General features: G+C 40.1%; 1 protein-coding gene across 19 annotated transcripts in view; it reads right to left on the bottom strand.

Annotated features, from left to right (window-relative positions):
• NUMB (NUMB endocytic adaptor protein) overlaps positions 1–13,220 on the bottom strand; it is a 148,405-nt gene extending 135,185 nt beyond the window's left edge. For 6 of the 19 annotated variants that reach the window (XM_038404432.2, XM_038404430.2, XM_038404423.2 and 3 more), the window contains exons 1-2: positions 13,029–13,111; positions 3,646–3,747 (exon numbers count right to left, since the gene is read on the bottom strand). The gene's annotated coding sequence lies outside the window, so the exon portion shown is untranslated. Of the gene's footprint in view, positions 1–3,645; positions 3,748–10,738; positions 10,786–13,028 lie in introns of all 19 variants that reach the window. The other 13 variants (XM_038404434.1, XM_038404431.1, XM_038404418.1 and 10 more) reach the window with 10 other exon arrangements.
• Positions 13,221–15,331: the final 2,111 nt, after the last annotated feature.

Below are 15,331 nucleotides of genomic sequence, written 5' to 3' on the forward strand. Positions count from 1 at the left end.
GCCCCTGTACAGACCAGGGCTAAGAGTACAGAAGCAATAGCAAGTCTTCACTCCCAGCTTTGTTTAGAAGAAGTTAAGACCTGGCAGAAGGTGCTTGGAGAAATGGCAAGAGAAAATTACTCTTGGGTACAAGGAGCACCTATGGGATTTCAAAGGGCATGGTGGAAGATTATCTTTATTCCCTGGGGGCTTTGGGAAGAGAGAATTATTCATACAAACCTGTCCTGCTAACAAAGGAAATCTAATGAGTGTCACTCAACAGGAGCACATGGGGGGGAGAATATGCTCCAAAACAATGCCTGGTACTAGTGCTCAAACCCATGCATGTCCCATTGGGCATCTTTGATATTACAAATGGGGGTGGGGGGGGGAGAAAAATTCTCAAAGGACACTTAATTACCCACATTTTAGTTTTATCATTTTCAAAAGTGAAGTTGACATTTGTGTAATATCAGTTATTTGATTTCCCTGTGCATCCATCCCATGCTAAAACATGGTAGCATTATCCTCTAATGCAGGAGTTCTAGAGTAGCAGAAAACAGGGACAAGAAAAGGAAAGCAACTTTAGCTAGGGGCTTGTGGGTGTCCTCAAACAGGTACACATTACTCCAGAGCTCCTCTACTGTAACACCAGGCTGACTGAAGTATGTTTTCATTCTTGCATCATTGTGCATTTGGCAGCATGAGGTACCCGAGATTGCTTAAATCCAAAGAGTCTAAGGAAGCTAATCTGTCATGCAAGACAGCTTGTTTTCAGCCAAAAAACCTGAACCAGAATTGCTGAATGGGTCAGTCAGAAAGAGGTACTGATGGAAAGAGTTTCTCACTGAAACTATTTTCAAGATCCTCCGAGAGGATACTCTGGTATTCCATTAGAGCTTTCGCTCACATTCTCATCCTGACAGCTGAGAAACTGACCAAGCTCGTAAAAAACTGAAAAGTCCTGTTCCTCTTGTAGATGTGGGACAATGTCAGCAATTGTCATTCTGAATGTATTATTTCAATACTGTCAAATATTTGCTGAGGTTTCTGAAGCTCCAGATTCAAGAAAGCAAGCTTTGGTAAAAACTCTTTCAAAAGGAGCACACAACCATGTACTTCTGGATCTTGCAACTTTTGGGACAGTTCCAGTGAAACTATGTTCAAAACCTCAACGAGTTCTTCCTGGAGCTCAAACAGCCTGTACACCATCATTAAAATTAAGCCAGCAGACTGGATAATTATAATTCAGCAGCACCCTGTGACTCGCAGCCAGTTTTGTATCTCCCTTTATTGACTGCTGGCTTTGACAGCATTGATGCACTTTTTCACTATGGATCCAACCTCATTCATACTTTTCATTGAAGCCCTGATGGCAAGTACTTCTTGGTGGGCAAGACAGTATAACAAAGTTTGCTCTTTCTTGGAAGCGGTTCAGCACCCCTACTCACGTACCTTGCAAAACCATTGCCCCAGCAGCTGTCAAGCTGCACAGACCATCAAAGTGAATGGGGGCACTCCTCCTTTCTCGCCTAAAAATGAGTTTCCTAGTTGGCCTGTCATGGAGAAACTGACATAAAACACCTTCAGAAAAATAACGGCAATCACAGTCAAAAAAAGAGAGCGCATACGATTATCTTGGGATTCCTTGCGACATCAAGGCTCTCATCCAAGCACAGGCTGTAGAAAGGGCTCTCCGAGACTTTTTCAGCTATTTCATTTTGTAGAAAAAATTCACCCGATCTCGTGTTCCCTCTGCAATGTGTCGTTGCTCAGTGGTATCTCTCTACCAGCATATTTTCTGGTTGTATGGCCAGCACAATTTTCTTCAGAAATTCTTCGGTTTTCTTGCTTTTCCCAAAAGTAGTGCAACTTTAAAAGTAGCCACTTGTATCTGATCCACTTTATTCAAAAAATCTGAGCCATCGTGGCCTTCCAAACTGTTTTTGCATCATTTGACAGCTTGTGCCTCTGAAACTCACCGTAGTAATTCTGTTCAACTTCCCCTGCATGAATGCTATAATGACATTGCATTGTGTTAATTCTAATTTGATGAATTTCACTCTTACAAACAGTGCACATTGCAACTTGGAAACTAAATCAGATGGCTTCAGAACCACAAGAAACTGCATTTCCCTCTGGTCCTGAAATGTTTGTTTTTCTTCTTTCCATGTTCTGCTTTCTTAGCAGCAGGTGGCTCCTCTGGGAGGGTCTCTATCACATTCAGAGTCATTTTCTGGTACTTATTTTTTGGGAAATTTTTCTTATATCCATTCGTGTTTTTAACTCTTTAACCTTCTGCCACGAACAATCTCAACCTACCCAAACACCATGCAGTGATCTTGCCAACGATGACGTTGGCCAGTAGTTGCCTACAGAGCTACAGTAGTACGAGATGTAAACAGTAACTAGCCAATGTATACACTTTGTGACTTGAAAGAAAACCAAGCCTATGTAGTTCAGCTCTGCCTGCACAGTACCATAATACTTAGAAGAGAATGAGTGTGCATTATGATTTATGGCATTTACAAGGTAACTTTAATACTTAACATCTCAGTGATTTTTGGGGCACTTTGGAGGCTGTGGTGGCCACACAAAAAGTCTGCTAGTGGCCACATTTGAGAAATGCTGCTCTAGTGGCTAGACCATATTAGAGCTTTGCCACCTTTGCCAGTCTTTACCACCTTTGAACCAATAGGCCTGGTCCTTTCAGTTCGAGCAATAGAAGATCATATAGGCATTGTCGCACCTGCATGATCATTAGTCTTCATAACAATTTTCTCTGACAGAGATAAAATTGATCCAGCTCTGTAGAAAAGGCTTTTGTTCAGACAGGGAAACTAAAGTATTGTCTTCTCTACCAAGGACTTTGAAGGCTAAAGCACCTCCTCCCCCCAATCCCGATTAACTTATATACTTCCTTTTCTCCAAAAGGATATTTTTTTCTTGTAGAATTAGACAGCTTGAACCTGTCCCTACGACAGACTGGTATCTGTATTCACTATAGACAAGTCATGTTCCAGAGATCTCTTTAATAGGCGATTACATCAGCTGCCATGATAGAAAAAAAGATGCTTCAGGTGCATATTGTCCAGATGTGAAAAAAAAAAAAACCTAGAAAATTCCAGACTGTTAAAAAGTTAGAAGCATGGCCTTTAGATAGGATATTGGAAGACCCCTGTAAGTGTAGTGACCCTTTTGTATGGTGCTGTTTTTCTAGGAGAGGTCCTAAAGATATTCAGAGCTTTGCCAATCTCCTAAACCAAATGGCTTTGACCATTTTGACTCACTCTAAGAAGCCATGTAGTAACTAGGGATGTAAAATGTTAAACAGTAAGCATTAGTCTTACTGTGTAACCCGCCTTAACCATTAACCCCCCCCCCAGCCGGAGCAGCCTCAGCTATGCCAGCCAGCCCTTTAATTGGTTAACTGTTTAAACAAAAGATTTTGTAATTGTTTAAATGGTTAACTTTTTAAACAACATTTACATACCTAGTAGTAACCAGGAGTCTATATTTCTTTCCACAGAGCTAAGACAAAGATAACAATAACCAGGTCAAATGGGATAGGTCTAGAACTCATGAAATGCTCAACACATTTAATGAGGCTAAGCAAGGGTGGAAGTAGGGCTACATCTAACAAGTTAGAGACCAAGAGTTTCCTACCTCTTCCGTGGACTTGAGTGGCCCAAACAGGTTTGTAAACTGCAGGAGGTGCAAAGCACAGGTACAAGTTTCTGTGATTGTCTCACCTGATGGTTCAAATTCCTGTGGGTAGGAGACACAAACAGACCCAAATAGCTCTCTGCAATTTAGAAACTCCCTCCCTTTCCCCCACCTCTTGGTTGATCTTCCTTCCATCACATGTAAAGTAACATTCTCATCTCTTTCAGAGATGCAGAAATTATACTTTTGTAATTCAATCCATAGCGAGACCAACCAGGAGACAAAAAATGGTCTTATGGTTAAGGTAAACATTCAAGAGATCAAGGTTCAGTTCCTGGTTCTGTTGAAGACTGTGTAACCTTAGCCATGTCTCTTAACCTTTGTGGACACATCTTAACCATCCGATTATTCTCAGTTCACATGGATTTTGGGTGGCCACATCGGTTAGTATTTGTGAGGCATTCAGATATTATAGTGATGGGATACATCAGACACACTGAGGGTCTAGGAAGAAAGTGGGTAGGACTGAGTTCTACAGCACCAAAAAGTTTTGATAGATCAGCATTTTCATTTATCATTTACATGGAACAGACTCAGTTTGATTTATCTGAGCCAATCACAAAAATACTGCTGTCTTTGTAATCATATTTATTGCATCGTCTCCTACATTTAAAAAATATGGCATTTTAAACAAACTAAAGGCAGATATAAGCTATGCTAAGTTTTTCAACATGGGCTAAGTACACTAGTGTAGACAAACCATTAGTGTCTTGTCTATCTGGATCCTGATTATTTTGAAAACCTTTTCTCTTGCATGCAAGTGTCATGTCCACAGAAGCAAGATTCAGTTATCCACAAGTAGTGGAATACAAGCAGTATTTTAATATAATTAATGTGTTTTAATTTAATTTTCTGCTTCCGACAGTGTGCTGTCATGCGAGGGCACTGTCATGAAGTTCAATCTTGTCCATGTCAATAACTATCTAAAAATATAGTTTTCAAACAGCAAGTGTCATTTCTGAGAATCAGACTTTGCATTTTTAAGTTAAAAATTTTTGTAGCATTATACATTTATACAGCAGAGACACATTCCCTACCTGAGAGGGAGTTTACCGTCTAAATAAATATTTAAAACCCCCCCCACCATTTTACCTAAAATACATTTCTGCCAAATTAATCTTACAACCTTTCACTTTGCATAGCTATTTTTCCTTGAACTGCCTTGGGTAATTTTGAGTCTTCGTAGTACTGAAAGAACTAGTGACCCAGTGATTCTAGTGACCTTTCATTACCTGGACATCATAACCCACAGATAACCTCTGGAGCTTTCTTTACTACAACTGGATCCATGGTGGAGTGCTGAAGCTGCTCAAATGCAAAGAGGAAAACTGAAGAATTCTCATGATGCACTACTTGCCTATGCTCTCAACATGTATATGTGCAAGATGTGTCTTATGTTTTAGGTGGGTTTACACTGGTACCTCAGTTTAACTAGTAGTAGTCCCAACTTCCCATTAACCCATTCAATAGAGACTATTTACCCATTGTCATAGGGCCTAGAGGCCCAAAGTCAGATCAGGGCCTTGCCTGGCCATACATAGTCAATTCTAGGAATATATTTAATCTAGCGCTGCTATGCTGTACTCAGTTATTCCAGTTTTCTTTTATAATATTGCCTGTATTTACCAATTACACATTGTAGGTTCCAATTTCAGTTTTAACAAACACCAAAGTGTATACAGACAGGAAGAGTATCTGATCTGCTCAAGTATAAAAGTGTTGAAGAAAATTAAGCTTGTTAGAGATGATTACTCAGGATGTTTACCTGAATGCAACAATTTTTAAATTATTATGATCATAGTTCCACTAAGATAAACCCATAAGCAAATACAAATAAAAAAGTCAGAATGTTAAGGCCTAGGAGAGCCTTGGACTACATATGGTTGGCCACCTGTTCAAAGAAACTTTTCTATCTTATTTAGATAGCAAAAAAACTAACTAACTAACTCACTCACTCTCAAATGGTACCAGTACCTTCAAGTTAGGCACTATGTTTCTCAACTTCTCTAGGAAAGTTATGTACTAAAGTTAACTTTAATTACAAGTGATGACTTCTGGATGATTACAACAAAAAATAACTAATTTATATCAATCTTTGCAGACAACTTTCCTAACAAAAAAATATTTCCATATGAATGACAATATAGAAAGTGGTTTGGACAGACAAATTACTCCAAGAAGAATGAGAATAAATGCTGAAGAAACTCTGGTAAAGACGATTTTATGCATGTGTAGTGGACATGACCAGAATACTGATGTGATTTGTACCAGATATCACAGACCGTGGGATATCACAACAAAGCATCCTTTGGTAATCTTTATAGGGCTTCCTAGTGGAAGTGTATACACCCAAGAAATGAATTACTATTTGTTCAGTACTCAGACAAAGTACATTCACCTGCAGAAAAACCAGCATGCCTGTCAATTTTTAAAATATTGATAGACACACCTGGTTTAGTAAATATGAGTAGAGTCAGTAGTTTCACTCAACTTAATAAAATTACCAGAAATATATCCTGGGTGGCATACTGTAATATATCACCACTATGTTAAGCAGAAAGATTTGATTTCTGCACAATGTTTCTCTAAGCAAAATAGGTTTTGGTTGACATTTACTGGGCAATGATTTGCAACCTTCTAAATAAATAAGTTGTTATAAATATAAAAAACAGTTTATGTAGATGAAGTAAGAGTGATCTAACTACAGATAGAATTCACAGGACAAATCATTGTTACTGAAGATGCCAGTTTATGAAAAGGTACAACGACAGCATGTAAAACTAAAGCAAATACCTGTACAGTAGGAAAAAATAATCCTAACAAATAATTTAAACAAAAAAAAATCAAGTACTTAAACATTTGCTAGAAGAACAGTAAAAGGCAATGCTGCAGTCACTGACTTCCTTCAAATCAGTGCTATTTATGATCCAAATACATACATTCTGATCACATACTGAGGCTTAAACTCAAACACAGCTCATAAGTCATTAGACAACTAACTACAGAACCATATGGAATTCAAATGTGTGTTCATTTTTGGTCTCTAAACTCATCCCTGGGTGTCTCAGATGGTTACCTGCATAAAACACAGATGCAAGTTTCTGTACACATTTTGAAACAAGAAATGAGAACAGAATTCTAACCTAAAATACTAGTCGTACCCCATACTATACAAACGAAGTAGATTATCTCTACAACATACTTACTAATGTTTAGTAAAGGCATTTATCACAACTTCTCACAAACAAAAAAATAGATAACAGAACAGAAAGTCTTGTAAAGCAGACTTGCAAGTTAACCATAGAACATGTCAACTCTGCAAAAGGAAACCTACACACCTACCCTCATATAACACACCAAGGATATTGCCCATCAAAGTGATTCAAAATGATTTTAAATCAAAGTTAAGAAAAGTGAGCAGACCACAAACCCAACCTCCTCCGCTCCCAAAAAATACCTTACTTGAGAAATACTGAACTCTACAGCCACAAAACCACATAAGTCAGTACAAGTCAAATGCATACCATATTTGCACAAGGAAAAAGAATTAGTTGATTTAGTGATTTTCCACAGAACTTAGTTCAGCTCTTTCTGAGGAACAAAAGAGACGGGGGAAGGAGTGTAGCAAAAAGTCAATATAGCAACCTGATCTGAGGGAACTTGTTTTTTACTTGGCAAGCCACATGCTTCACCTACATATTCTAATGATACCAAGCTCAAATATCAGAAAAGTCCAAAACAAAAGTTACAACACTATACAGCTAAACTACAAGGGACTTTACTTTTTCCTCAAGATCTTCAAAAAAGTTATACCATCAAGAATCAAATAGGTACAGAAGTAAAACAAAGTTCCCTCGAGCTCACGTTTCTATGGCAGCTTCCAACAAAAACAGTACCAACTCACCAGTTGTGCAACAAGAAGCTATTTTGTATCATTACTCTGTAGTGAGAGAGAGGAATTTCATAACCTTCTACACAAAATTTTACTTTTGAAATAGATGGAAGAAAGCCTGTCTGCAAAGACAATCTTCACTATGATCTCAGGTAAACAACTCCCAAAGAAATTAACTTAGCATCTAGGTTAGCTAGAGCTACAAGTTGTCAACTGTTACTGGAAAGACTCAGGCCTGGCCTACACTAAAAAATTAGGTTGACCCTGCTATTTCACTCAGGAACAAAAAATCCACACCCAAGGGATGTAATTAAAATGAGCTAACCCCCAGTGTAAACAGTGCTAGGTCAACTGAAGAATTCTTCCATTAACCTAGCTACTGCTTCCCAGGGAGATGGATTACCTGTGCCAGCAGGAGAACCCCCTTCCATTGACATAGATAATGCGTATTCAAACTGTGTAGCTGTGCCTCTGTAGCTAGACTATGTCTAAGATTTCCAAAGGGGTCCGCACCTCCCTTCAAAAATGTCAGGGGTCCACAAACAAAAAAAAGGTTGAAAACCACCACTTTGTTTTCAAGTGTAAACAAGCCCTAAGTTGAGAGGCAGGATCACGGATTAGGCACACGGAATGAGAAAAGCTGGGTTCCAGACCCACCTCTGCTCTTGACTTGGCATGTAGCCTTTGGAAAATCAAAATCTCTCAGGGTCTGTATGGATTAGAGGAAATGGAATTTTTAAAAAAAAAAAAGTTATCTACCTAGCATGGAACCAAGGCTAACTTGATTAACAATTTAGCACCTTTAAGACTGTTAAGCTAACTTCTTTTTTAAAAAGAAAAGAAAAAAAAAAAGCACTCTTCCCACCCCCAATCTACTCTTAGTTTGTTTTGACTAGGAAAAGTGGTTGAGTTGAGGTCAGAATTGGCTGATGGAGGGGAGAGAACTCAGTGGTTGAGCATTGGCCTGCTAAACCCAGGGTTGTGAGTTCAATCCTTGAGGGGGCCATTTAGGGATCTAGAATAACTAAGGTGGTTTGTTTCCTCTCTAGAGCCTGAGGAAGACAATTGCTCAGCTCCAGACCTTCAACAAGAAAGGGGATTTAGACTGTGACATTTGCAACCCCAATCAGTTGTTGGTGTACAGGGCATTTGTCCTCTACTACAGAAACTGCTTCCTCAGACATTTTTAATCACAATGCTTCAAAACAATGGGCCTGAAGGAAAGAGGGAGTGGACATAAGTCACTGTCCAGAATTGGTTTGATGCAGACAAGGTAACTCCAAGACATCAGAACTCTCCAGTGTGTTACATATTAAGGATCATGTGCTGGTCAGCCTTTAATCCAAAAAATAAATAAATAGATACAAAGCTTTCCCCAGATTGTTGACAGCTGACTCAAGTTTTCATGGACTTAAAGGTCTGCCAAACAGAGACTACATCAGAGAGTAAGCTGTGAAAGTCCTATAAAGTTACGAGCTTCTCCAGATTCCATGAAATGCCAGATGACCCCTAGAAACCTTACAAGTGTTAGTAACTTATCAGAACAAACTCTGAATCAATTAAAGTAAATAGGGCTGTGTCTCCTCCTGAGCATCAAAGCAAAAATCGGAAGTTAATGGAAGAAAAATCTTTTCTAATCAACATCTGCTGTCTCTACTGCAAGAACAAGGAACAGCAGACATTTCAGTCCTAAAGTGGTCCCCAATGCACTGTGGAATTACAGTAATTTGATCAAACATATTGGTCTTGTCTTCACCAAACATTAGCTAGCAAGTATTAAGATCCTAGCAGACAAGGCAGTTATAGTTTTAATGTTAGAATGTCAAGGTAAACCCTAGACTTTACCTCCACAAGCTAACACAAATACTTATATTTTCCTAGAATGGACATGGCTGTTACCTGCCTGGGACAAAGGTTATGCCCAAAGACCATTTACTAGATTTAAAGGAATAGTCCAAAATACTTTACATGAGTCCTTTTTCAGCTGACTGGATTTTCACAGAAGACTGAAAAATGAACTTCAGAGATTCTGAAACCTACTTTTTTGAAAAGGCAGAAGCTACATTAAGGCTTTGTCTACATTAGGAAAGTACTGGTTTTCCAGTACTGCATCAGTGCTGGAAATGGAACAAGAACAACTGTATGCAGGATTCAAGAGATCTTACCATTGCAGTGTTGCCAATTCTTGTAGTTTTATCACAAGACTCAGAACATTGAGTGGTTTTTAAGGCCCTAACTCCACAATGCAAGTGATTATACAAGAATTTCAGCTTTTGTTAAAAAAAATTCTAGCCCTCATAACTGTAGAGAAGAGCCTGAAAACATAACTTGAGTCAATCCCAAAAGTTCAGAAACCAGAAGGCAAATCAACCTTTGCCATTTCAGTCTTAAGATTTTTTTTTCTTTTTTTTTTTTTTTTTTTTTTTTAGGAGCCAGACATGATTTTTGAATGTCTGGGGTTGGCAACTGCTACCATAGTACCATGAAAACCTTTTTATGACATAGTGACAAAAAGATATCAGAATGCTGTCTACACTAGCATTTACCCCATTACTAAAAGACAGGACTACACTCTCTAGTTTAGATACACCTTCATTTTCCCCATGTCTAACTTAGCAGAGATGGGAAAGAAGAACAGTATAAGGGTCAAGCTAACATACTAAAAAAAAAAAAGCGCAGCATGGACATTGCAGCACAAGCTAGTGACCCAAGTACAAGAGCACCCAATCCCCTGGGTCTGTAATCAGGTGGCTAGCTTCTGCCAGCAACATCCACGGAGCTATTTTTAGAGCACTAGCTCAAACAGAGCAAGCTTATGGCTAATCTCTGCCACCATGTCCACACTAAGCGAAAGTGCTAAAAACAGCAAACAGAGCTAGCAAATGTCTGTCTACCCAGGCTAGGAGGCATGCTCCCAGCCGCAGTATAGACAAATGATAACACTGAGGGTTAGGTCAATCTAACTGCATCAGGGTGTGAAATTATCCACAATCCTGAGCAATGTAGCTAGGTCGACTTAAGTTTTAGGTATAGGCCAGGCCTAAGAATTCAGGAAATAAAACTCAGTGTGAAAAATGTATTTTGTGCAGGAACTGCCAATGTGAACAGATTTAAATGCTTGATGCTAATTGCATTTCTTACCTGAAAAAGCATTCTGTGTTATGTTTCAGAGTAGCAGCTGTGTTAATCTGTATTCACAAAAAGAAAAAGGAGTACTTGTGGCACTTTAGAGGCTAACATTTATTTGAGAATAAGCTTTTGTGAGCTACAGCTCACTTCATCGGATCCATTCTTTGTTATGTGATCTTTGAGTTTTGTTACAGTCTTGTTCCGCAAATCAAAGTTTTCACTGATGCTTAAAGCCACTATTTTATTCAAGTATAAATTAATGAAGTTCATTGTAGGATGAGATAAGCAGAACCGTTTAAGGATAATCAGCAAGGATGATTGATCTCACACTCCTAATTCAACTTGTTTAAATTTTGTTCACATGATTTGATATCATTTAAATTTTTTTTTGAGAGTTTCCAAAAATGGCCAATAAATGAAGAAATGGATGACCTATATTGAGTGGGAAAAGTAATAAAGTCAGTTAACCCATTTAAGTTTACATTTTATGCTACAAGCAATACCGTAGCTGGACTGTATGAACTTGTCTCCCATTATAATGGTCTCTGTGCTGATGAGGACATGGGTACAGGCAGGAAGACCACAAAACATTTAAGCAACCATTTGTTATAACCAGATACTTAACAAAGACAAAGATTAACCTTGGAAAACATAACAATGCACTCATTAAACAGAAGAGAAATAACCAGAAGCTCCCTTACAGTTTCATAAAACATTAATGAGCAGGTTACATAAATCTTGAGGATTAGCAGAGTTTTAGATGACAGCTGCTGCAAGACATGTTAGCTGTAGCTAGGAAGACATATCCTTTCATTCTTCAAGACTGTTCACTTTCATTAATACCACAATAAAATAAATTAATTCCTTGAAACAGATGCTGCATTTAACCCTTGACTTAAAGTTTCCAGTAGCTAATTGGTTAATAATCAAAAGAGTTACATCAGGAAATAGTGTTCATAGAGTACTTAAAGAAGTCTTAAATATTATGCAAAAAGAAAAGGAGTACTTGTGGCACCTTAGAGACTAACAAATTTATTAGAGCATAAGCTTTTGTGAGCTACAGCTCACTTCATCGGATGCTCACGAAAGCTTATGCTCTAATAAATTTGTTAGTCTCTAAGGTGCCACAAGTACTCCTTTTCTTTTTGCAAATACAGACTAACACGGCTGCTACTCTGAAACCTTTAAATATTATGCACTCTGTACCTCAATTTCTGCTACATTTTGTATGAAAAATAAAAATACCCTGTACATGTTTCTGCACCATCTTGCAGCCTATTTATTACATGAACACAAACAGGTGACAGAAACGAGTTAATTATGAAGTCAAGAACAATGCTCTCCCTTACAGGGATACACACATTTTGAAATCTAGTCAGCTTTACATTATCTCAGACACCAATATTTTTATATCGCTCTCACCAGAAGGGTTTAAAAGATTTTAATCTCAGATTTATCAAAGCATATTCTAACCTCCCTTCTTACAACCACAACCACAGTCAAAGAAAAAGGGGGGGGGGGAGAACATATTCCTCTAGATTCAAGTACAACCAAGTTACTTGCCTTTTTCTCCCCCTACCCTAGACCTCCCAAGTACTAAAACTTAGAATCCAGAAACATTTCACACACACACACACACACACACACACGGAGTGAGTGCAGGGCATAAGCACACACCCTTAGAGGCGCCCCTCTGGCTAATGTTACTGGGAAAAGCCCCCTTCACAAAGCCTAGAGATGGGCAGAACTCAGGGCCCAAAAGAAAGCCAAGTGCCAGGCAACCCTAGGAGAGAATCAGGAAGTTGAAACACTCCCAACTGGGTAACTCTTCTAACTAAGCTGATGGGTTTGGTGCCTGGGGCTCGGCGACCGGGGCCCTCCACTTCCTCCCTATCTCTGGGGGGGCTCAACGCCCCCCTTCTTCCCCAGGACTCTCGTCCCCTCCCTCTTCGACCCCCACTTTCCTCAGACTCACCCCCTCCCCCCGGAGGATCAGGCGCTTCGCCCCCTGCGCTGGAGCGCAAACCGGGGCGCCCCCCGCACCCCAGTTTTTCAAGCCAACCCCGCCGCTCTGCCGCGGGAGCTCAGGCCCTAACCTCCCCCAGCTGCTCTGGCCAACCCGCCTCGGACTCCGGCCCTTAGCCCCGCCCGGTCCCGGGGCACCTCTGCCCCTTCCCTGGGCTCAGGGCCTCCCTCAGCCCCCCTGGTCTCACCCTCCCTTCTCACCTCCCCCGGCTGCGGGGTCCGCTCCCCACCCCGAGCCCCCGGCCCCTCCCAGTTTCTCAGGCCCTGCCGCTCTCACCTGCCGCCCGCAGCCTCCTCCCTTCCGCGCCGCCTCGGCCGCCGGTCGCCACCAAGCAGCGCAGCAGCCCCCTCCCGTCCCTAACAACCAGTCCCGCCCTAATGCCCTCCGCGCCCATCCTCACATCCCATTGGCCGCCCGCGCCGCAAATGCTGATTGTGATTGGGGAAAACAGATGCCTGTCAAGGTCTCGACCCCCCCACCCCACCCTCAGTATTTTATTCACTCTAGAGTTTGGAACCCTCCCCCACGTCTTCCTGATTGGCTCAAACTGTTGAGACTGAGAGTTAGGATAGGATGGTAGGGATGCCAGCTGCTGCGATGCGCCCACCTGCCTCCCTCCCTCCTCTGCAGTAGAGGTGTGTGTACTTTCCTTCTGCTGAGTTTGGTTGCACAGCAGGGAGGGACAGGGCGGCAGGAGGAGAGAGAAGAAAGTACCTGGACATAATTAACTATCTGTTTGCGGGAGACACTTCGCTCAAGCAATTCCTCTGTCCCCACAGAGCTATGGCTGCTCATGGAGGTTTTAAGTATATTAATGTGCTCCTGGATTAAATCTCCAACCCGTTTTAATTCGCGGGGTGGGGGGAAGGTGTCGAGCTCTAGATGGGTTTCAAATTCACTAGGCAAGGTGAAACTATTAAAATATAAAGGGTTTCACATGTATGAACTCAAATAACAGCCCATTCACCCAAAACAATTTGCCGTGTTTCTCTCAATTTTCACTCTGAAAGGGGACACTTGTCCACCAAAAGGGGCTTCAGATCTGGAATTTTAATTATCACTTGCTTTTGATACCAAACTAGTTATTTTGTCAAAACCAAATTGTGCAATAAAAAAAAAAATGTTTGAGGTGCAAGAATTCTAAAATGAAACTGATCACTCGCATATTAAAGTTCACAGAAAATGTTGCCCATTTTGTACATTTCTACTTGTAGCCATATTTTTCTCAAAGTAGGAGTCACCATGCCTGACTCAGCATGCGCTAGATAGCAGCCACCTTCAAAGGGAGTTTTGTATTGTGCTTTAGGCACAGTACTGGGAAGTACTGTATCGGAGTTCTATTCCTATCTCTACCAAAGGCTTCCTGAATGACAGGTTACATAAGTGGTGTCTCCATTTCCCCATCTATAAAATGGAGATAATAAGACTTCTCTACCTCATAGGGGCATTATGAACTGTTTTGATAACACAATAACAAATTCTATAGAATACTTTTAAACAAAGAAGCCATTAATCCAGAGGACAGATCTTGACATACATTGTGACCAGGCCTGTATGATCAAGAGGGAATACTACATATTCACCCCACTGGTAGATTAACCCTTTTGATTCTGCATTTTCAAGACACTGTTCTCTCTAGTTCCTCACCTAAATTGAGGAAGCAAAAACCAGTGTCCCTCCCTGCAATCTTCGGTTGCTAAATTCAGCAAGTTTCAGAGTAGCAGCTGTGTTATTCAGCAAGGAGACAAAAAATCAAGCAGAAGTGACATGTGGTAATGTTTTGCATGCAGTGTCCAACTGATCCACACACTTGGGAGGGGTAGGGCCAGAATACATTGTGCGGTAGCTATTCTCATCTATTGAAGTCTTCTCGGAGGCTATTTCAGCCAAAATATAAATTACAGCAACCCAGAGCCTCCAGCTGCCCCAAGAATAGAAGAAGTGAAAAAGTTATTTAAAGCAACTCACCCACCACTTTTTTCTGAATGAGGTATAGGACTGGAGCAATCAGGCCCACAGGGTCTCAAAATGGGCATCCAAAAATGAGAATTAAAATTAGTGATGGTTTATGAAAATTTTGTGCTAAATTAGGTGCCCACAGTCACATAGGAAGTCTGTGGAAGAAGGGAGAAGTGAACTCTGACTTCCTGACCCTCAGTGCAATGCCTTAACCACAAAATTATTATTTTATTAACATTATTATTATTATATAAATAATAACATAATTACATAATAACATTAATTATTAACATTTCAGTGCTAACACTGAAAAAAGTCTTATTTTTTCACTATCGCTTTGCGGATCACTCTGCTTGGAGAGTGAAAACAACTAGTTAGTTCACTTTTTACAGTCAGCTTCTAGTCACTTTCACGTTGCTATTCTGATACACTAACACAATAAACCAATGGTTTGGATTCCAAGGACATGTGTTAACATATATTTTAGATGTTTCAGCTGAAATTTTAATAAATCATGGAAACTAATCTATTGATCTTATTTTTTTTAAATCTTATTTTTACAAAATCTAAAGTCAATTCTGACCTGACGTCCCTCAAATATGGTATGTTCCAAGTGGCTT

This window comes from Dermochelys coriacea, chromosome 6 (genome assembly GCF_009764565.3).
Source record: "Dermochelys coriacea isolate rDerCor1 chromosome 6, rDerCor1.pri.v4, whole genome shotgun sequence".
NCBI lineage: Eukaryota > Metazoa > Chordata > Testudines > Dermochelyidae > Dermochelys > Dermochelys coriacea.